Consider the following 24,626-nt stretch of genomic DNA (forward strand, 5'->3'; position numbering starts at 1 on the left):
CCAGCTGTAAAAAATGTTTATTAAATACCACAGATTTAGCTTCTTAATTGATTTTTACATCTGCCAAAGGATATCATAGATGATGGACTCATGGTGCTCTTTTGTTAATTCTTTTATTGTATTACAATTTCTATACCGTAAAATATGTCCATTTCTGTGAGAGACTTTAGTATTGCTTAATGTTTTCCAATTGTTACTTTAAATATAATTTAATATACTTTAAGGTACTTTTTCAATAACCAAACAAGCATTTTCTAGGTCATGTATAGTCTTGAGAAACCATCATCGTACTTGTCTATAATTTTGCATGCTTCAGACATTTTATATGACTTATTTATATTTAAGTTAATTTTTATATCAAACATATACTAAATATTTATATATATTTGACATATGTGTTCTTCTGTGATGGAAGCACCTCTGTACATGATGCACTGTCTTGTAGGTTGTTCTCCACTTTTTCTATTGAGACACCATTTTTCACCGAACTCCAGAGATCGCTGCTCAGTCTGCGTTGGCTAGGTCCTTTGCTTGTAGTACATCCTCTCTCTTCTTGCACTCACACCCTGAGATTACAGGTAGGGAGCCAAGGACCTAGCTTTTGCTTTCCTAGTTCTGGGATTTAAAGTACTTCCTCAGGCTTACATGGCAAGAGCATTTCCTACAATATGACCAAGTCAGTCTTCAGACTCTCCATGTGTTAGGGTCCAAGAGAAGCCCCCAAGAAAAATCCAAACAGTCATGTATTTGACCAGCAAGAGCATTTATTAAAGTTAAAAAACTGTCAGCTTGTTGGGATGGCAAATAGCAATGACCAAAGGATTTTAAGTGTATGGAATTTAGAGGTGTGAATCTTTTTTAGCTTTTAAGTGGAGCTAGGATAATTCCAGGGAGGAAGGATTAATCGGGGACTAAATAGTGGAACAAAGATTAGTGTGGGGGCTGACTGGTGGGGGCTGAATTGTGGGAGATTCTAAGGGCTAGGGACTCTCCAAATCATATAGGGAAAGCTGTCTTCAGTCGACAGGAGTCTGTGGTTATCTGCTGAGCCTCATACCTGCCCTGGCAGTTGTCTGCTTACTTTTTACTGAATGTTATTTCATTGTATGATTAATTATATTTACTCATTTGGTATTTAATAATTTTAAAATTAATTTCAGTTTGTAGCAGTCCTGAGTAACGGTGAGAGGCCACAATAGCACAGTGGTGAGCTTCTCTTGGCCTCCACTACTTCCGAGCTTCGGTTAAGTTTCAGTTTCTGTTAAGTCTCCCTTTTTTTTTTTTTTTCAGTTTGCTTTTTGATAAAGCAGCTGAGAGAAATATTGCATGCCAGGCATAGTTCAGCACTTAGAGCCCCAGCCAATCAGAAACCTATTAGTGTGGATGCTGCTTGCTTGGCCAATCATATTTCGGATGAAATAATCGCCACCTGACATCTTTAAAAGGAGCCTATGAGCTCCTTTGGGGGTTGCCGACATTTTGCTGTGTGGCTGACCCCAGAATGCTGGAATTGTTCTAGAGAAATAAAAGTTCTTGCTTTTGCATATGTGAATGATGGTGCTTTGTGGCGTGACTTTCAGATCCTAAAAAATACTCCCACTTTCAACACTGTGTGTACTCTTATTTTTATTTCTTTAAAAAATGTACAAGGAGACGAAAATATACTTTTGTCACCCCAAAGTTTTAGCCCTTACATTTGGATTTATTACCTCCTTTGAGTTATTTTTGTATCAACATCGTATGAATTAAAGGCGTTTTTAAAAATGATTGCATTGCCAATGGAGACAGAACCAGGGCAAATGAGAGCTCTTAAGACATTGGAAAACTATGTCTCGAGTAAGAAAATCAACCAAACACGATTGCTTAGAAGACAGAAAAATGTCATCTAGAAGACAAGCAAATGTCCTATGGGTTCTTGTACAAAGTACTGATATCACTGGCCCAGTCTCACCCCCATGATGTTTTAGCCAACTTCTCAGCATTTTCCAAGAAGGTCTCCAGGGAGATGGAAGACCTCATGAGCCAAAGAAAAGGGAGAATTTGAAAACTCAACAGAGTCTGACATGGCTCGCTATGAAACAGAAAGGAAACCCTATCACTCCTATAGGGGAGACAAAATCGTAGTTAAAGAATCCTAATTCATTCTTCCATTTCACTCTCCTTCTGTTCTGAGTTTCGCTGAAAAGATACAAGGATATTTGGGTTTATCAGCTGCTGGTATGGAGAACAGACTAAGACAAATGTGAAACCACACTGAAGCCTTGGTAAACAAAGGCTGCCGAACTGAAGGAAGATACAAAAAGACATTGCCATCTAGTTGACTAGAGGAAAAGTTAAGGCATTAAACTGGGCTGAAAGGAACAAGAAAAAGAAGGAAGAGGAGGAAGAGGAGCAGTGTGAAGGTGAAGGTAAAAAGATGATGATGTTGAATAAGTTGGTTTAGCGCAAATTATTTCTTGTCTATGAAGCATTTAACTCCCTGTAAGTAACTCATTCCTTTTGAAGAAAAAAATTTGAACTGTAAAGTTGCATGAGATTTGTTTTTAAACTATACTACGTCCCTTTATTTTTTAAAGTTAACACACCAAAAATTTAGATGTCCCTATCCTGGTGGTATTTTCAATAGCCATTTAGCTTGTCCAGCATAATAAATGGGCACAGAAATTTATAGCAGGTTCTTATTAGTGTGCAGCAAAATTTACTTACATATGTGATTTTTGAGGAATTTTTCTTACTTTTTCATCTTCAGTTGCCTCTGATGTAGCTTACATAAAAGTAATTCTTATTTTGTCACTCACTTGCAAAAATATATTGGTTAAATATTATTTAAATCATATCAACCCTCAGATGCTTTCAAGGTCACTTGAGTACAAGTGTGAAGTGCCAACACTTTTTTGAGAATACCAACTACAGTCAAATAAAGTGATGGTCCATCTGTGCTCAGCCTACCCAAGAAGACAGTGAAAGGATGGATGGTCAGTGATCAGCCAGTGAATATGCAGGGGCTCAGCTGTAGGCCAGTGGCAAGACAGAGACACGTCTCAAGAAAACTTTGGTCCAGTGACTTCAGGCAAATTACTGAAAAATTATAAAAATTATATTTTTATCTTCCCTCAAAATAGAATGTTCTAGACAGTGTTGTTTTAGGATTAAGGATTATATATACCATATTATAATCCTTACAATTATACATAACATGTGTTATGCTTATGTGTTTCTTTTTTCTTTTTTCTTTTTCTTTCTTTCTTCCTTTTTTTTTTGTATTTTGAGACAGGATTTCTCTGTAGCTTTGGTCCCTGTCTTGGAACTAGCTCTTGTAGATCAGGCTGGCCTCAAACTCACAAAGATCAGCCTGCCTCTGCCTCCCAAATGCTGGGATTAAAGGCATTCACCACCACCTCCTGGCTGCTTATATGTTTCTTATAAGAAGAAATAATTCAATATTTACTCAGAATGCAATTGAGAACTATGTATAATGCAGCTACTACAAATAATGAATGGAATACCTTTTAACTGAAGGTATGACAATTCATTTCTTTTAAAAATTTAACTTTGAAGGACTTCTAAATTATAGGAATATAGGATTAATATCAGTCTTCATTTATGCTGACCATAAACCACTCTGTTTTTCCAGGTGACAACATGGCTCCTGCCCTGAAACAGTGAAAGTAAAGCACCCTGAAGTATTTTTCATGTCTATGACTAGGAAATGAAGGTACACTGGGGTTCCATGACTGTAGCCATGTGATGATTTGCTGAGCATTCCAGTCTACAGCAAGGAGCAAAGACACCCCACTTTTCTGCTTCCAGAGTTAATTTTGGAAGTTTGACTTAGTTCGAATATATTTAATCACAGTTTTAGCCTTCTTGTCCAAATCTCCATTTCCATATAGAGCATCTTTCATAATGGAAAAAAAAATCAATGATTCAAGACATTTTAATTATATACCATGTTGTACTGTGGTTGAAAGTAAAATAAAAGTTCTATTTTTCACATTATTTCATTTGTAAAATATTTTTTAAAGTCAGTCTATTTTGTAGACAGTGGCATGGATGATGCTGTATGCCTATTTTATGATCAATAAAATATCATTAAATAGTTGATTTAGTTAATGACCTTGAATATAGTAACTTTATTTGTGATCACCTTTTACTCCCTGATCTATCGGAACTATGGAACTAAGAAAGTGAGAGGAAACAATAGATGCTGAATGAAGAAGACACCAACAACAGCCAGAACATCTTGTTTTAGGAAATGTGTAAAAACTGATTAAGAAACAGACTCAGTGAATTACATCCAAGAATGAAAACTTCAAAACTCACACCACATAGGCTAACATTTACCGCAACAATCTGTGAATGACTAAATGCCAGAGATTATTCCTCGAAGATTTATTAGCAACCAACTTTATTTGCTTTCTCTTCACAGCTAAAGATGAGAATAATCTCAAAATTCTATGTGTAATGCATTCTGAGTACAATCAAATCGCATGAAAAGTAAAAGGAACCCCATAACTAATTATATTTGATAGCCTGTGGGTGAAACAGTAGGGTTTAACTCTGTTCAACTTATCATTTATTTTGCACTTGTTAGCATTAAAGGGCCTTTCATACTTTTAATTAGCTCTTTCTTCTTCCATTCTTGACAAGTAGAATATCATCAAGTTAATAGAGGAAGATACTCATCCACCCGAAAATTTAATGAACTGACCAAGGACACAGAGTGAGACTGACAAAAATTAATATCCATACAAGCAGTGTTAAAATTGTCCTGCCAAATGGTCCATAGCATGCTTGATCTGGAATTTGGGGGTCACATTAAAGACTGATTGCTCAGCGATAAATCTAACCAACGAGGAAGTAATATTAATAAGATATTAGCATGACCACACATATAAAACCGACCATGCAGCAGTCTACTAAAGCATTTTGTTAGCTGAAGAGGAAAGTTAATATCAAGTTGAGGAATAATTTACCAAAATCCTACATCCCCAGTCAATGGTCAAAACCAAGATACATGTTATTATTTACAACAGTTTTTCATTCACATCTCTAAAGTCCATTCTTGATGATTAAATGTTCTAATAAATCATTCCAAATAAAATGTCCTTTTCATATTTGAAGCATAGGAATACTTCCAATAGACACATTACCCTGCTTTGCTTTCTACTGAATTTTCCAAGGAGTATGTATATTCTGAGGGATAATTAAGACAGTACCAGCATTTGGAAGAGGCAGGATAATGGGAGACTCTGCTTGTTTACCTTGAGAGATTAGGTGATTTCTTTTCCTCTTGTGATTTAGGTCATTAATTCTTATTTTATTTATTTATTTTAAGCTGATTTCCAACTCCATACATAATTGAGGATGACCTTGAATTTTATAACTGTCCTTCTTCACATTCCCTATTCTGGGATTACTGGGGTGCAGAAACATAGTCCAGTATGTCTAATACTGGTGATGATTATAAGGATGCAGGCTGTAAAATAAGCACTCTATCAAGTTGTAAAAAAGTTTCAAATCACTGAAATTAGCAAATGTAATATATACTCAAACTTAGTAGAAATCATAGAAATTAAACCATGATAAAAACATCATTTCTATCAATTTGATTAGGAAAAACAAACAAATAAAACAATGTATTATTTGTACTAGCATTTTGTTTGGGACATAAAAATTCTGACACATTGCCCAGGTAAGGCAAGACTAGCACAGGTGTTGTATATGAAATATTATAGTATTATAGTAATTTGAATGTGTATAGACTCTGTGGTTAGGGTAAACATGAAATCCAGATAGAAAAAGGGTACTATGTTTGCATTATTCTCAAATGCTAAACTTAAGGCAGATCTGCTGTGACTAAGATGAATATGATTTTCACTTCTTTGTGACCCTATAGTTTAGTTCTTCGTTTGTTTTTGCAGGGGACTGGATTTCTAGTTAGTGGTAGAATGTTTTCATGGCATATGTAAGCTTCTGTATTCAAACCTTAGTACCAAACAACAAATAAGGAAACAAACACAACCAACAGAAAACAGCATCTCTGTGATAGCATGGCGGTTACATTTTAATTCCGGTATGACTGATAAAAGTCAACTACAAGAACTAGAAAAAAAACAAGCTCCACATGTGGGAAGTGGATGAGAACTGAGAGCCTACAGCTGAAAGAAGTACAAAGGTTTGGGAAAGAAAGGTGTCTTGCATCAGTTTTGCAGCAAGAGATAAGAAATTAATACCATATGGCACAAGCAGGCAAATAATGCTGAAAAATATTAGCTGAAGATGGTTACATTCTTTTATGGTGTGAAATATGTGTTTAATGATGCAAAGATATGTTGCATTCTTTCATGTTGCATTTATTTTACTCTGTAAAGCTGTGTTTCTTTGTCTATCTAAATTATCTGATTGGTCTAATAAAGAGCTGAATGCCCAAGAATTGGACAGGAGAGAGAAATAGGCAGGGCTGGCAGGAAGCGAGAATAAATGAGAGAAGAACAGGAAGAGAGGAGAAGACAGAAAAGGAGGAGAAGATACCAGGGGCCAGCCACCCTGTCACACAACCAGTCAGTGTGTAAGTTAGAATGAGAGGTACATAGAATAGGTGAAGATAAAAACACAGAGATGGGATAATATAAGTTAAGAAAGTTGGCTAGGAACAAACCAGTCTAGGGTGGGGCATTCATAAAGAGGAATATTGAAAGTTGGGTGGCAGGCCCTCCAAAAGTAAAAATAACCAACTACACAAATAAGCTTTTTACCATACAAGAGAGGAACAGTATTTATTTTATTTATTTTTTTCTTGCTACCACTTATGGAGTATAACTGTGAACAGAAACATGGGGAGTTAAAAGACTTTTAAAGATAATTTCAGATCTTGAAAGGTCATATAGAACAGAGAATGACAAGGAAGGAAAGAAAGTGTCCAGTGAAAGGTTATGTTTCCAGTATAGAATTTTCAGGGATTACTAACGGATCAATCATAGAAACTGAGGCAATTAGAAAATTAATGATTATTTTAAAAACTAAATTGAGAAATTTTGACTTTTTTTAGTGCCACTTAATGGAAAGAAAGAGGTAAGGCAGTAAAAAAAAATATGGCAAGAAAATGTTTCATTCAAGTTTTGAGACTTCAGGAGTAAATTCAAAGGTGACAACTGACTGTACATAGATCTGGAAAGCAGAAACAAAAGGAGACCTAATTTTAATACATAGCCAAATTTTCCTATTGCTAGCACTTAATTCCATAAAGATTTTAATTGTTTAACTATAAATAAATTAGACCTGCTCAGTTATAAGATTACCTTCAGTCTTTAAGAACTCAGTGTCCTAGATCTCCCTGGGTAGGGGAAATAGTCATCTCCTAGTTCCTGGTTGGAACTGGGGAAGGTGGACATAGGAACATGAGGAACTGAGTTAGGGATTGGACAGAGGGCAGTCTAAGAGAGATGACTGAAAACAAGAACTTTACAGAGTCAGTTAGAAGCCTGAAGCAAGGGAAGCTTCTACAAGTGTATAAATGTCCCAGCTGAGACTTCTTGCAGCCTTACAAGCATAGCCTAAACTGGCCATCTCCTGTGATCAGATTGGTAACCACCAAGGTTGTCATTGGAGAGCCGTCATCTAGAGATTGAAGAAGGCAAATTAAGAGAGCCAAGACCAAACATTGGGCAGTGCTCAATGAGTCCTGCTAAGAGAGGAAGGGGGACTATAGGAAGCAGGTGTCATAAACATCACAGGAAAACCTACAGAAGCCACTAGCCTTTCTCATAGGAACTCAAAGTTTGAGCCAAGAATCAAGGACCTACCTAGGCCCTCTGCATATATGTAAGAGTTGTGTAGCTTTGTGTATATGTGAGACTCCTTTCAAAAGGAAGAGGGGTTGTACCAGATGTTTTGATTTGCTCTTGGGAACCTATTCCTCATGCTGCCCGAATAGAGGGGAGATTCTTGCTCTTATGGCTGCTTAATATGTCATGTTTGCTGAAGTCCACGGGAGCCCTCCCCTTTAGTAACAATTATAAAGAAAGAGTAGATTGAGATGAGCAGAGGGGAGGATGGATAAGAAAGTGGGAGGAGAGGAGGAAGGGTAGGCTGCAGTTGGGATATAAAATAAATAAATTAATTAATAAAAAGGCTTGTCAAAAAGAAGGGCCTAAAGAGGGATTCATGGATCTCTCTGGGAAGGAGAAATTGAAGAGATCTCCTGGGTAAACTGAGGGTGGGTGTGGGTGAGGAAACATGAGGGTTAATGTTGGGCTGATTGGGGGCTGAATGAAGAGAGAAAAAAATAAAAGTGTTGTTTTTATACGGGGTCCTTGTGAGGTTAGGGTGATACTTGGGGCCACGGAAACTCCCAAGAATCCACATGTATGACCTTATTTAAGACTCCTAGCAATAGTGGAGAGGATGTCTGACCTGGCCATCTCCTGTAATTAGATCGGTGTCTGTCCTAATTGTCATCAGAGAGCCTTCATCCAGTAACTGTTGGAAGCAGATGCAGAGATCCACAGTCAAGCACTGGGCCAAACTCTTGTAGTTTTGTTGAGGAGAAGGAGGAGGGATTGTACCAGGCAGGGGGTCAAAGTCATGATGGGGTAACCCCCAGAGACAGCTGACCTGAGCTCCTGAGAGCTCACATACTCTGAACCAACAGCTAGGAAGCCTACTTGGGATAGATCTAGGTCCTCTGCATGTATTTGACAATGTGTAGCTTGGTCTGCTTGTAGGGCACCTAGCTGTGGAATCAGGGCCTGTTACTGGCCCTTGAACTGCCTTTTGGGAACCTAGTCCCCATGTTGTGTTGCCTTGCACAGCCTTAATGAAGGAGGAGGAGCTTGGTCCTGCCTCAACTTTATATGCCATGCTTTGTTGACACCCATGGGAGGCCTGCCCCTTTCTGAAGGGAGACAGAAGAGGAGTGGATGGGGGTGGTGATAGAGGGGATGTGGGGGAAGAGGACGGCAGGAGAGAAGGTAGGGGAAACTGTGGACAGGATGTAAAATAAATAAAAAATAATAATTAATTTAAAAAAGGATATAAAATTAAAGTGAAGTAATAACTCAAGGTGATGATAAAATAAAATATTACACAGGAACACCAGGAAGAAGACTCTGCAGCCTGACTTTTTGTAGGAAAAAAGAACAGAGTAAAAACTTCTGTGAGTATCCTCAAACAACACTCTTTTGTAACTAGTAGGAAAAGAACTCAGTCCGGCAGCCTCTGAAAAAGTGAACATGTTAGCTTGAACTTGGAAACAGATCTCTGTATTAGAATCCTACCTGGATGATTTTGATTTTGAAGGACAGAACCCAGCCAAGCATAATTCAATTGCTCCATAGAACTATGTGCTGATAAATAGGTATTATTTTGGGTTGAAAAATAAAAGAATCCAATGTCCATTGCTTTAACTGTAAAGTTATAGGTAGGTGAATACTGACTTATATTGCATGGGAATCATACCAAGAACATCTCCAACATAAATAATTGGTGTTTATACTTTCATCAAAAGTGGATAAACTTTCAGTTTTCAATGAAGATTAGAACTTCATTTAAACCAGAGCTATATTTCAAGTTTATCAAGTTAAACATCAACATATATGAAATAGAGTAAAGGTATTTGAATGCTCTGATGATTTTCGAAGTGCGGGTAGCAAATATAGTTTTATTATATTTCAAAATGCAGCAAGACTAATAACCCAGTGAAATGGGTAGGATTTGTAAATTCACACTTAAAACATACACAAATGATCACTAATCACATGAAAAACGTGGTTAAAACACTAGTTAGTAGGGAAATAGAATTGAATGCCATGACAGAGAACATTTCTCATATCTCAAAATGACTGTGAGTTGATGGTCTGCGGTTGAAGACTGTGAAGCCCTATCCTCCAAACACAATGGCTAGCATTTTCATCCGAAAACCTGCGACTAGTTGTCCTGTTGCTTGACTACTGATGTTTCTTTATAGAAGAAGTGGGCGAGGGTCATTGGATCTTCACTTTACTCAATTATCTCTCGTACACCATCCAGCTGGTGGTATGTGATTCTTCACTTACAATAAATGTCCTCATTTTGTGTCCTCATGTGCTATATAAGATGTAGAATATGGAAGTTGACTGAAATGGGAATTCAGCAATGTAGCTCTCGGGCTGGAGAGATGGCTCAGTGGTTAAGAGCATTGCCTGCTCTTACAGAGGTACTGAGTTCAATTCCCAACAGCCACATGGTGGCTCACAACCATCTGTAATGAGATCTGGTGCCCTCTTCTGGCCTGAAGACATACACACAGACAGAATATTGTATACATAATAAATAAATATCTAAAAATAATAATAAATGAAAATTAAAAAATAAAAAGCCCATTTATAAAAAATAATGTAGCTCTGGAGGAGTTATCATCCACTCTGGGGTAAATCTAGATAGTAGTATTAGTGCCCTATGGTGTCCCATGTTCCAGTACTTAATAACCTTTGTCTCACACCATGTAGGAACTCCCAGGAAACACTGATAGAATCATACTTTGTTTTCAGGTGGTTCTCTCATTCATATTTCCCAGACACAAAAGTTCATACAAAAACTGGTAACACCAATTGGAACAGAAAAAGTAGAGGAATATACGTTTGTGTTGTTCTCTGTTCATGAAAAATAATGTATCTATTTTGTAATTTTTCCCTTGTGGGGAGCTTGATTCTTATGGTGATAGGCATGCAGCAGGTACTGCCATGAATTAGCAGCCCCATTCCTAGGATAAGACAAGCTACAGCATAAATGTACACACACCTCACAATCTCTGTCAGTTTTTGTATGTTTGTTGTTCTTTTATTCAATGAAAAAATGTTACATGCACTCAATCTAAATTTCCACAGGCAGGAGAACAAAACGTTTATTATATAAAAATAATAATCCATATTCATCAATAAAGAAGAAAGAACATAAGTTACACACAACATAAATTATTGTCAAAGCATATAGATTGAAGCAGACAAAAACCATAGTCCAGTCATACTTCCAAGTGTACATTAGGTTCAGGAATGATGAAACCAATACATAGTAATTATTTTAGGATAGCAGACTACTGACAAGGGGTAGATGAGAATGGATTGGTAAACTGTAGAACAGCATCTAAAGCACAATGGTAATTTAGATTTTATTTTTGTTGATAGTATAATAAGTAAAATGTTACTGTAATTTACATTTAATATGTTATTATATTGCATATAAATTATGTCATTAATAAAGGAAAATAGTAATTATTGCACATAAGGAGCAAGAGCAGTGAAAATAAATTTGATAGCTTGCTGTTTCCTCAGTCTTGAAGAATGGGTCAGTTCTCTGGGACTCTGATATATGGTACACTGAAACATTTTCCTCTCTCCTTGAATGTACGTAAAAGCAGGACACATTTTATTCAGAGAATTATAGCCAAAGAGAGCCTAATGAATCTTGAAATGTATCTGTCAAATGAAGGAAAAAAATGTGTATGTGTAATCTGTGAAATACAGAAGTGTTTTGTGCTGTCTGTGATTTATAGCAGTGTTTCATGAAACCCTAAAATCTTTGGGCTTTGAATTTATACAACATTAAGCCCACAATACCTGCCCTTCAGCACGACAGGAGAGATTCTTCTTTATCATAATTCATTTTCTGTTACTGGTGTATAACTCCATTATCAATCACAAGTGATTTATCTGTTTCTTGATCCAAATCACTGCTATGTACCTGGTTCTGTGACAGTGTGTAGATTTTAGAACAGAAATACATTATTACTCTGTGTGAAATAAAAATAAAAGACAAGAGAAAAAAATCAGGAAGAAAAATAAAAGTGGGAAAGCAAAATTTTTACCTATTCTCTAAATGAATCTTTTGATCTTTATGAGAAGCAAAATAAATAGTTATGTAAGTAAATTTCTTTAAATTATGTACTTTCCTCAAAATCCCTGTGGATAGTAAATTACCTTGCCATATATCAGAGAAGTCCACCGATCATAGGATTATCCAGCCACTGTGTGGACCACCCATGTATGTGTCACTGCCTTCATAGGTTTTCAGGTGAAAGTGATGAGCAAAAGATTGTTCATCTTCGTCTGCAGTGCAGGACTAGGTATGGGTTATGGTGGAGTAATAGCAACTCATAGGGATTCTCCCTGAAAGTTGTACCTCATGGCAATTAATATTGAAAGAAAAATAATGTCCACATCTCTCTCTGTCTCTCTCTCTCTCTCTCTCTCTCTCTCTCTCTCTCTCTTTCTCTCCCTCTCTCGCTCTCTCTCTCTTTCATACACACACACACACACACACACACACACACACACACACACACACACACCTGAGACATTAACCAAATTTTCCCATAAGCAGTTTCTTCAGCTAATGACCCAAAGGATGAGTACTTTAGCAAGGACTAATGGCTCCCTAAATTTTAGCCATCCCCTGTTCCCTTATATCCAAATCAAGGTTCATTAGGAAAGCCGACTATTCTTCCTCAATCAATCAATCCATAATGGCTGTTACATTTTCAGTTATCCCACCTCCTCCAAGATTTAGGATCCATTTAGGATCTATCACTCATGCAACCCTCCTCCAGACAGCGCTTTCTCTTCTCTGCAGACTTTTAAGCTTCTGCACAGTACAGGTAATATGGGCTGGTGCTCTTACTGTTACAAACTCTAAAAACAACCACTCATTTTCATTTCTGTGGTTTTCGTATATCTTCAGAAGGACGGCATTACATCATAGGTGCCGCCCTGACTTAATTTGCTTCTTATTTTACTTTGCCATCTCTAGAAGGAGCTCATGACTCAGATTGTTAGAATAGATGGGTGATACTTGTGGGAGACAACATAGAAAAACTGGATGATCAAAGAGTAGAGATTTCTAAAAGAGAAAAATGTGATCCATAGGATAGTGACAGGAGAAAAAAAAGATAAAGAGAGCTGGATTTAGGATGTTTCACTCTGGAGTGGAATATGAAATGACAGTTTTAAGTGATGTAGAAATGGGAGAGGGCAGCAGGGGAAACTGAGTGTACTATAACTTGAAAGTACAGGTAATTTTTGAGATGTTTATAGAATAATGTTCAGAGATTTTTAAAGCATAAAAACCATTAAATTTTATTTGATGATAACTATTCTTCTTGGAAAAGTGAGGCAGAAAGAGACTAAAATGAAGTCAGAAACAGGATAAAAGGACAGAAAGATAAAAATTGTATGAATAATGTTGGAACTCAGAATATATGTGACTAACAGGGAGGAAGATGTATTATTAACAAACTAAACCAATGAATTGGAAAGAATAACAGAAGTTTATGCAAATAAGAATCCTTGATAGGATTCTATTTTATTTTAAGTTTTTATATATTTTTAAGGAAAACAAGCCATCTTTCTTCATTTTACATGCCAATATCAGTTCCAACTTCATCCCATCCTCCCATTCCCTCCACCTACTCTCCCATCCTCCCCATCCACTCCTCAGAGAGGGTAAGACACATGGCTCTGAGGAAGGTCCAAGGCCCTCCCTGTAATATCTCAGCTGAGCAACATATCCATCAAGAGAATAGGTTCCAAAAATAGTCAGAAAAAGCAGTAGGGACTAATCCTGGTCCTACTGCCAGGGCCCCACTGTCTGCTGCAGAAATACAACTGTCACTAATTTGGATGTCTGCTGTTTCTTACCCTGTCCTACTGGAGGTAATGAGCTTTCAGTGGGTGTCCCCATCGTGATCTTGACTTCTCTGTTCATATTCTCACTCCTCCCACTCTTCGTCTGGGCTTTGGGAGCTCAGTCCAGTACTGCAATGTGGGTCTCTGCCTCTGATTCCATCAATTGCTGGATGAAGGTTCTATGGTGATATTTAAAATATTCATCAGTCAGACTATAGAGCACGGCCAGTACAAGCACCCTCTCCTCTACAGCTTAGGATCATTGTTGGGGTCATCCTTGTGGATTCCTGGGAATTGCTCTAGTGCCAGGCTTCTTGCTAGCAACATAATGGCTTGATCAATCAAAATACCTCTTTCCTTGCTCTCATCTCTGTCCTTACTCCATCTCAACTATCCTGTTCCCTCAAGGTCTGCTCCACCCTCCCCTTTTCCCCTTGTTTTCTCCTGTCCCATGCTTTTCTGTGAAACCTCACTCTCCTGGTACAGGGAGTGCTTCCTGTACCGGACCAGGAGTCTGCATCAATATCCTAGGAGTTGTAAACAGACACACGACACACAGAGAGACCAGAACTTTTGCCCAAAGGGTAAATGTCAATCTTTATTCTGCACATGTAGGCTTATATACTTGGAGGCAAGAGGATGAGAGCCCCCCTCCCACCTGGGAATGAGATCATAGTGTTGACTGCGTGGAGCCAAGTGACAGAACAGCCAAGTAGGGGGAATTGAGCTGGGAACCCTGACAGACAGATGGGAGGAGATTTAAGGCACCTGCACCTGCAAGGACCTTCCTTAGCAGGTGAAATTATCATAGCAAAGACAGAGACAAGGCTTTGAACTAATTCCCTCTGGCTGTCAGAATGAGCAGTGGGAGCTAAGCTGGTTAGTGTAAACAATTCTTGCATCCTGTGCTTAGGCCTCAAGGAACAGGGAAGACAGGACTCTACATTCTCCTTCTGCTTCTCTACTTCTTGAACCCCTATGTTCCCAATTTTCCAGGCAATCTTTTGTACTTCCCCTTTTCAGGTGGATCTATGTATGTTTTTCTTAGGGTGTACCTTGTTACTTAGCTTCTATAGGATCATGAACTATAGGCTTAATATCCCTTGCTTTACAGCTTGTATACATTTTATGAGTGAGTACCTACCATGTTCATCTTTCTGGATCTGGATTATCTCACTCAGGATGGTTTCTTATGGTTCTGCCCATTTGCTTGCAACTTTTAAGATGTCATCATTTTTTTTAACTGCTGAGTAGTACTCTAATGTGCAAATGTGCCACATTTTCTTTATCCATTCTCTGTTTGATGGGCATCTAGGTTGTTTCTAGGTTCTGACTATTACAAATAATGCTACTATGAACATAGTTGAACAAATGTCCTTGTAGTGTGATTGAGTATCTTTTGCATATATAACTTTGAGTGGTATTGCTGGGTTTTGAGGAAGGTTGTTTCCCAATTTTCTGAGAAATTGCCATACTGATTTCCAAAGTGGTTGTCCAAGTTTGCATTCCCACCCACAATGGTGGAATAGTCTCCTACTCTACATCATCTCCAATATAAGCTATCATTGATGTTTTCAATCTTAGCCATTCTACATGGTGTAAGATGGCATCTCAAAGTTGTTTTGACTTGCATTTTTTTTTGATAGCTAAGGATGTTGAAAATTTTCTTAAGTTTATTTCAGCAATTTGAGATTCTTCTGTTGAGAATTGTGTGTTTAGTTCTGTATCCCCTTTTAAATTTGATTTGGAATTTTGATGTCTAATTTTTTGAGTTCTTAATATATTTTGGGGATCAGTCCTCTCTCTAAGGTGGGATTGCTGAAGATATTTTCCCATTCAGTAAGCTGCCTTATTGGTTTATTGACTGTGTCCTTTGCTTTACAGAAGTGTCTCAGTTTCAGGAGGTCCCATTACTTATTGTTGCTCTCAGTGTCTGTGCTACTGCTGTTATATTTAGGAAGTGGTCTCCTGTGCCTATGCATTAAAGGCTTCTTCCCACTTTCTCTATCAGTTTTAGTGGGGTGGAATTTATATTGAGATCCTTAACCAAGTTGGACTTCTGTTTTGTTCATGGGGATAGATATGGATCTATTTTCATTCTTCTACATGTTGACATTCAGTGATGCCAGCACCATTTTTAAAGATGTATTCTTTTTTCCGTTGTATAATTTTAGCTTCTTTGTCAAAAATTGGGTGTTTGGATTAATATCTGGGTCTTTGATTTGATTCCACTGGTAAACCTCTCTGTTTTTGTACCAATACCAAGCTATTTTCATTACTGTATCCTTGTCGTAGAGTTTGATGTCAGGGATTGTGATGCACCTGGAAGTTCCTTTATTGTAGAGGATTGTTTTGGCTACCCTGGGTTTTTTTTTTTGTTTTTCTATATGAAGTTGAGTATTTTTTTTCCCAAGATCTGGGAAGAATTTTGCTGGGATTTTCATGGGAATTGCATTGAATCAATATATTGCTTTTTGGAGGATTTCCCTTTTTCCCATGTTGATCCTACATATCCAAGAACCTTGAAAGTCTTTCCATTTTCTGGTATCTTCTTCAATTTCTTTCCTCAAAAACTTAAAGTTCTTTTTGAACAGATCTTTCACTTCTTTGGTTAGTGTTACCGCAAAATATTTTACATTATTTGTGGCTATTGAAAAGGGTGATGTTTCTCTGATTTCTCAGCTCTGTTATCACTTGTATATAGGAAGGATACTGATTTTTTTCAGTTGATTTTGTGTCCTCCTAGGCAGGATTCTAATCCTATCGTAGTTTAATAGATAGTATCACAGAAGCTTAGAAAAGCAAAAGTAAGTCAGTTATAGATACAGAACCACAGGGTCCCAGAATTCCAAGCAGTAGAGTGCAGTTTATATTATTACTTACTAGCAACCCAAAACATAAAAGAGCTATAATAGTTTCAAATAATTTTAGCCATATTAATTAACAGCTAGCCAAAAGCTGAATTTGCTTTTAGAAATAGGTACAGATAGTTTTAAGGAAGCAAGGAGCAAAGGGGGACTTCAAGAAACAATGTTGTTAGAGTACACTTCCTTATTTTAAATCTCTAGTTTGCCATTTAAGGTCATAGTAATTTTCAGAAAATGAGAATAGGATAAAATGCTGCAATATAATTTTAGTTCTGAGTATTGTATTTGACTTGGAACTGTAGCAACCTTTCATGCATACTCCTATGAGTAACTCCAGTAAACTCTTCAAGTCACAGCAATGGACTTTGATGGCAGGCTTAATTTGGTCTGTCATTGTTTCATTATCTAAATACATATTTGTCCATGCTTCACTAGAAACAGTGTCACACAATAACATGTAAAAACACAGTAATATACTTCAACAAGTACACAAAAAGGGTAAGCTAAGAGTTATTTCTATGCAAGAGAATATTGAAAGTGTATGAACATTTAGTGATGTATATTTAATCTGATGATGAGCCTAAACCCATGATATTACCTTCTTCCTGTGACACCAGAATCTTCATGTGTATGTTATATCTATGAGATTGCATTCTTTCAAGAACACTGACATTTTGCCAAGGATCTTAGACAATCTTCATGAGTTTCAAAGAGAAAAAAATGGTTATCAATGATCTCTATGTCAGAGTATTAACATGTGAGGCCAGTGATTCATATACATATATAAGTATACTAACATTTGTGTTTCTGAATGCTTATGTCAGAAAGATCTATCATTCTGAAAACAATGAAATAATATTTCCCTGTTTTCAGCAAGAAAACTCCAAGAGGTATGTCCCTGAAGCAATAATATTACAAAACTGTCATATACTGTGCCAAAATATAGTGTGGGAAATAGGCTTTAATGAAATAGTTTACTAGGAAAATCACTAACAAGAAATTTGGAAATTGAGATTTAATGGAAAATAATTTTTACATTGACAATTTTAGATATTCATTTAATTATAAATATTTCCCTCTGTTAAAGGAGCATGCCGTTTATTTCTGTCTACCATTTAAGGAACATTTATTCCTGTTCTATGAACAAATATTGGTAGCAATGTGCAAAAAAATAAGTTCTACTTAACTTCATAAATGACAATGGTACTGTTCATGAACTTACTTAAAAATTATACAAATGTGACATGACAGAATAGAAAGTCAACATTTCTATAATAGTTGTAAAAATCATAGATGTCAAATTGTATAAAATGATGTTTAACATATCATTAAATTCTGAGAATTCTTCCATAAAACAATTGTTTTTACTTTCTGCAATTGATAAATAAAATATATTTAATAATATTTGAAGATATCTTATTAGCGCAATATACATTTAAATGTCAGAAGTTTTTATTCTTTGAAAATTTCAAAAATTTTAAAGTATAATTTATATTTTTAAGTATAAGAGTTATAGGTAGTATATTCTTTATTTTGTTAAACTGTTTTATTAGAGGTTCATATTTATAGCAATTTACATGAATCCTTGCCAATCATGTACATGAATATAAATTCTAAACTGAAAACTGCACTTGCATATTTTAGAGAGAAAGAGAGTGAGAATGTAATAAAGAAGGAAAAGAAAAGAAAAACTAAGATGATGGGAAATGAGACTTTTCCTCTTACACTAAAGAGTAGTCAAATATTGAGAAGAAATACAAATTGCTAAAAGAGTCAAATTTTAAGAGTTAGACACAATTTTATTGAAAAGATAACACATTTGAAGAAAGAATGTGAAGCCCAAATGAGACATCTTATCTAGAAATAAAGAAATATGAGAAACATGGGTTCAACCTGAAATAAAAAGACATCTCTGGTCTCAATCTATAAAGCATGTTTTCAAAGACTCGCTCTTTTTATGAACATGACATTGTTGTCTTTTCTCATTCTTATGGCCAAAACATAAGAGATGAAGGCTTTTTTGTTTTCTCAATCAGAGAAGCAGTTTCATCCATCATCAGAAAAGAGCACTTGCTGTGGCTGCAGGAGTGTGATGTGGCTGGCCTCACTGCATCTGCAGCCGCCAAGTTAACAGAAATGAAAGGTGGTGCTCCACATACATTCTTTATTCCATCTGGGAAACAGTCATGGAATCCTGCCACCCACATGGAAGATAAGTATTTCCTCCTTGGTGCCCATCAAGTTCTGAAGATGTAACAAAGAGCACAGTATCTTTGTAGTACTTTTATGATAATCATGTGTTGAAATCGTATTTTGTGTATAAAGTATTAAAGAGAATATAATATTGAGATAACTTTGTCTGATTTTTCATGGTTTCAGGTAATACATTGTTTCTCCATTGTATTTTCTACAAGTAGCCACAGCATAAATACAAAGAGAAATATTAATTAAGAAGTAAGGAGATAAGAAATGAAGACTGATAGGTACTGCTTAAGTATTATATGCACTTGTCATCCTAAATATTGTTTGCTGCATAGTGAAGTATCCCATTCAAATTGCTGAGCAACAATTAAATTCCTGACTAAACCTGTGCATACTTGCATGAATGCACATCATGAAATGGTGCAATTCAACTTATTTATATATCCATTTACATAGTAGATACATTGAAAATTCATGGTTAATTTGCATCAGCTTGATATAAACCAGGTCATTTATGAAGAGGAAACATCACCAAAAATTGCTTCAAATTGTTTGTGGGTATGTTTGTGTGGGCACGTTCTTGATTAATGATTGATGTAGGAGGACCTAGTCCACTGTGGGTAGTGCCATTCTCTAGAGAGGCAAACCCAAACAGGCAGTGCAAACCAAAGGGACATAGCCTAAAAGTACTGTTTCTCTGTGGTCTTTGCTTCCATGCCAGCCTAAAAGTTCCTACCTTGAGCTCCTTTAATTAAGCCTCGACTTCCTTTAAATAATGGAACTATAAGATGAAATAAATCCTTTCTTCCCCCAAGATGCTTTTTTTTTTGTTCAATGCTTTATCACAGCAACACAAAGACATATAGAACATGTTGTCTGAGGAATATTTGATTATAAAACATATAGTTAATATCCCTAGTGACCACATTGTGTAATAAATCTCTAGAAACTATTCCTTCTTTCAAATTCTAGTTTCCTAGACTTTGATCAATATTTTCCTGATTTTCCTACTTCCATACTTTGGTAACCATCATTCTATTCTCCAAACATATTATTTGACATTTTATGTTTCTATGTCTGAAGTCTTTCATGTAGCATTATGTTCTCAGGTTTGCTCATGTCACAATGGGATTAAATTTCTATTTAAGAATAAATATTCGGCTGTGTACGTATGCCCCATTTTCTTTATTGATCCATCTGCTGGTATGTGTTTAGGTTGAACCTGTATTTATTGTGGACAACCTTTCAGTGTGTTCACTGTGTGTTCATTGGATTTATATTTAGAAGTGGAATTTCTAAATCATATGACAGATATTGGTCTAGTGTTCATGAGAAGCCTCCATAATGTTTTCCATATTGTTTACCCTAATTTATATCCCCCAAAATAACCTGAATGAGTTCTCATACTGTGATATAAATACATACTACTTAGTTAAAATGCATTTCATGAAGGTTTTAGGTCACATGAAATAATAAGATTAGTGTAACAACATGGTGCTTATGATATGCGACCAGGTTTAGTTTCATAGAATGATTTTTTTTATTTTAATTTATTTTTTACGTTAATTTTACATTCCATCCACAGTTTTCTCCCCATCCCTCCTCTCACCCCCTTGTCTCCTCTAGAGCCCATCCCCATGTGCTTCTCCCATGGGTAAGGACACCCATGGAGGTCAACAAAGTCTGGCATATTAAGTTGGGAATGGGCCAAGCCACGCCCCTCTGCATTAACACTGAGCAGGGCATCCCGCCCTAGGAAATGTATTCCAGTGAGCTAGCTCACACACCAGGGATAGATCCCAGGCTTACTGCCAGTTGCCTCACAGATAGTAAAAGCTTCTGCACTGTCTCCCACAAATGGAGGACCTGGTTCCATACCATGGAGGCTCCAGAGCTCTCAGTCTAGAATTCCCGAGTTCCCACAAGCTTGGTTCAGCTGTCTTTGTGTTTTCTCCATCATGATCTTGACCTCGTTTGCTCACATATTCCCTTCTCCCTCTATTCAGGTGGATTCCCTGAACCCATCATGGTGCTTGGTTGTGGATCTCTGCATCTGGTTCTGTAAGTTACTGGATGTAGGCTCTATGGTGATAGTTGGGGTATTCGCCAATCTGATTACAGGGGAAGACCAGTTCGGGAGCCCTCCCCACTATTGCTAGAAGTCGTAACTGGGGTCTTCTTTGTGCTTTCTTGGGAATTTTTCTAGCACCACATTTCTCCCTAACCTCATAGTGGCTTTCTCTATGAAGATCTGACTTCCATTGCTCTCCCACTCACTCTCTCTACCCCCTTAACCATCCTGTTACCTCATATTCTCATCTACCATCACCTTGCTTTTACCAAATTTCTTTTGTCCCCAGTATTCCCAAGAGATCTCATTTAATTCCCCTTCCTTGGATGATCCATATGTCCCTCTTAGAGTCTTCCTTGTTACCTAGCTTCTCTGGAGTTGTGGATTATAATTTGTTTATCCTTTGCTTTATGTCTAATATCCACTCATGAATGAGTACCAACCATGTTTGTCTTTCTGAATCTGGGTTTCCTCACTTAGGACGGTTTTTGTAGTTCCATCCACTTTCCTGTAAATTTCCTGATATTGTTGTTTTTTTTATAATTTAATAATTGTTATTATTATTATATTTAATAATAATTGAGTAAATGTACCACATTTTCTTTATCCTTTCTTCAGTTGAAGAACATCTAGGTAATTTCCAGGTTTTAGCTATTACAAACAATGCTGCTATGAACAATGTTAAATAAATGTTCTTGTGGTATGATATAGGAAAGAATGACAGCCCACAGAATGGGAAAAAATCTTCACCAACCACACATCTGTCAGAGGGTTGATCTCCAAAACATATAAGGAAATCAAAAAACTAAATATAAAATAATAATCAAAAATTGGTGTGCAGAGCTAAACAGAGAATCCTCAGTAGAAGAATATCAAATGACCAAAAGAGATTTAAGGAAATATTTAACATCCTTAATCATCAGGGAAATGCAAATCAAAATGACTTTGAGATACCATCTTATACCTGTCAGTATGGTCAAGATGAAAATACAAAGGACGGCTTATGTTGGAGAGAATGAGAAGTCAGGGGAACACTCCTCCATTGCTGGTGGGAGTACAAACTTTTACAGCTTCTTTGGAAATTAATGTTACTATTTCTCAAAAAATTACAAATCAATCTGTCTCAAAACCTAGCGATACCACTTCTTGGAATGATTTTCTTTTAAATCTCGGGAATTTTCCTTTCTAGGCTGAAAGACAAAAATCTACCTAACTTATTCAAATATATCAAGCAGAGATCTTTTCTTGTAAAAGCAATTTTTTTTGGTAACTCAGTGTGCTGAAAGTAGTTCACCTTCTCTTTGCAAGTAGTGTGGAATTCTTGACAGAGCAACACTAAATTTTCTCAACCTGTAACAATGGAACTTGGTTCCTATTATTTGGTGCCAGATGTTAAATGCATCTTGGGATAATTGTGACTACAGTGATTAAACCTAGCATTAAGAGCACCCTATGGAAACTCAGCCTAAGTTCAGCAAATGTCTTTTTCTATCAGATTATATATACTAAGAAGAGATATGTTGCAGAAAACTTTCACATTGTTCCAGAAAACAATTCCAGCATTCTCTTCATCTTGTGTTTCAGTAGCAGGGTTCTCTAACTTTTCGATCAGCATGCCTCAAAAAGAATAAGAGAGTGATATATGTCTTCAGGTACAGTCAGGACTAAGCCTGAAGCAACCCAACATTAAAGAGTCTTTGAAGCAAATCACTTTAACAAGAAATTTCTTGGGAAATTTATGTTCCTGTCTAAGATATGCCTCTCTACTCTACAAATAAATAGAAAGCTTTAAATTTTTTGACATTGAATGGGCCTCAATATATGAACATATCATTGTGTTTACAACTTTTTATTTATTTGTTTATTTTTTGATAGTGTATCACCATATAGACTTAGCAAGCTTGGAGCTCTCTACATAGATCAGTTTGTCCTGGAACTCATTGAGTTCTTGCCTCTGCTTCCCTTGTACTGGGATTAAAGTTGCCACCACCTCTGGCAATTACCATATGTGTATTAGCACAAAGCCTTATTCCACTAGCAACTTGAGCACACAGTTAAATGGATGATACTTAGTTGAGAAAGATGGTGCTAAAGTAGTACTAAGAAGGTCAAAAATTAATGCCATGTAAAGGTATATTACCCATGTGTGACCTTAAGCTATCTGTTGTATAGCAAACCTTGTGTAGCATTTGCGAGTTTGTTCAAAGAAATTCATCCTAGAAAGACGTTATGTTCATTTAAAATACACTGTCCCCACTAGAATAATGTATAATTTTTGAATCAGAACAGACAAATTAAGATATATGAGTGTGTTTTATGATCCTGTAGACGAACAGACAAAATTTTTCTAATGACAATTGATACTATTCTTTTTAAGAACTGGGAGATCCCACTTTCAGTCTTAATGTTACACTAAGCAAAAGAGTACATCAGCTTTAAATGGAGATCAATATTTATGATGATTTTCTAGTGTGCTTTGTTTCTTAATAAATGTTTATTTCATTAAAAAAGATAATATGTTTGAAAAGCTTTCTAATAGTCTAGAAAAGATGTGGTATATGAAATTCTAAATATTTTGGTCACATAATATAATTTTCTCTTCTTTGAAATAAAAGTTGACAATTATGCTCATATCTAAACATAACAACCCCTATAAGCCTTTTCATGAACTTTTAAAATACTATTATCTGCAAAATGGATGTAGAGTACTATTCAATTTCAAAATATTTTATCTAAATATCAATAAAATATTTAGCCATTTTAATTGAGATAAAATAATGCATAAATAAAAATGTAGACATCTCAATTATATAATCAATAATAATGATAAAATGTATGTGCATGCAACCAATATCTTAACAAAATTTAAAAATATCTTTCTACTTTCAGTCAACAGGTTGTGTTTTTGTTTTGTAAATAATCTCAGATACAAAATAATGAAATGAGATCTTATTGAATTGGATGTTTGGTAACTATATTAGATTTTTAAATATACTGAATGAGCTTGAAAAGCCAAAAGGTTTTCAACAGAGCAGAATATGGGGCCTTTCAGTAAACTAATTTCTCCAATAGGAATGTAGCCAAAAGACCATGCATTGCCTAAGACCAAGGCCCCATTGGCAAAGGGACTTTGAGGCTGTGTAAGCCGACTTTCTACTATAAAAGGCAATATCAATATTAAAACCAAAGGGACATTTCCTTCGTAATGTAATTACAATGTAGTTACATGACGTGGCATCATTCCTTCTTTGAAGCAATTAACATTCAATTGTCCTCTGACATGTAATTTTTTTAAAGGAATAATATGATTATCATTGTCTTATGGCTTTGACAGCCATTACTTCAACCATAGTCCTATTGCTTTGGGAAAATAAAAACTTTGATATATTTCCACCACTCAAAAATATGCTATGTGATTCATGTATTATTTCTGTTGGCTAAGTAACATCACAATTTACATTGTTAATATACGGTTTTACTAATCTAATATACCTTGATATGGTACCTTAATAAAGAATTGAAGCTGTTCTTGAAAGGAATCAACAAAAAGATAATATAGTTCTCACATTTTTGCTTTCTTCCTCATGTCTCAACACTTTCATACCTCTATGAAAATCATCACTACATACTTCATTTTCTTCTATGGAAGTAGTCTATCAAAGGTTTTATTTCGTTTTCTCACTATTTTTCTATAAGTAATAAATTCAAAAGAAATATTTAGCTAGAAGATTCCAATATACTTCTCATAAATATTCCTACCTTGATATCATCTCATAGCTGGTGTACTAATACTAGTATCCTCATACTAAATACCAAGAAATAAATATA

The sequence above is a fragment of the Myodes glareolus genome, chromosome 6 (assembly GCF_982192425.1).
Source record: "Myodes glareolus chromosome 6, mMyoGla1.1, whole genome shotgun sequence".
In the NCBI taxonomy this organism is placed as follows: Eukaryota; Metazoa; Chordata; class Mammalia; order Rodentia; family Cricetidae; genus Myodes; species Myodes glareolus.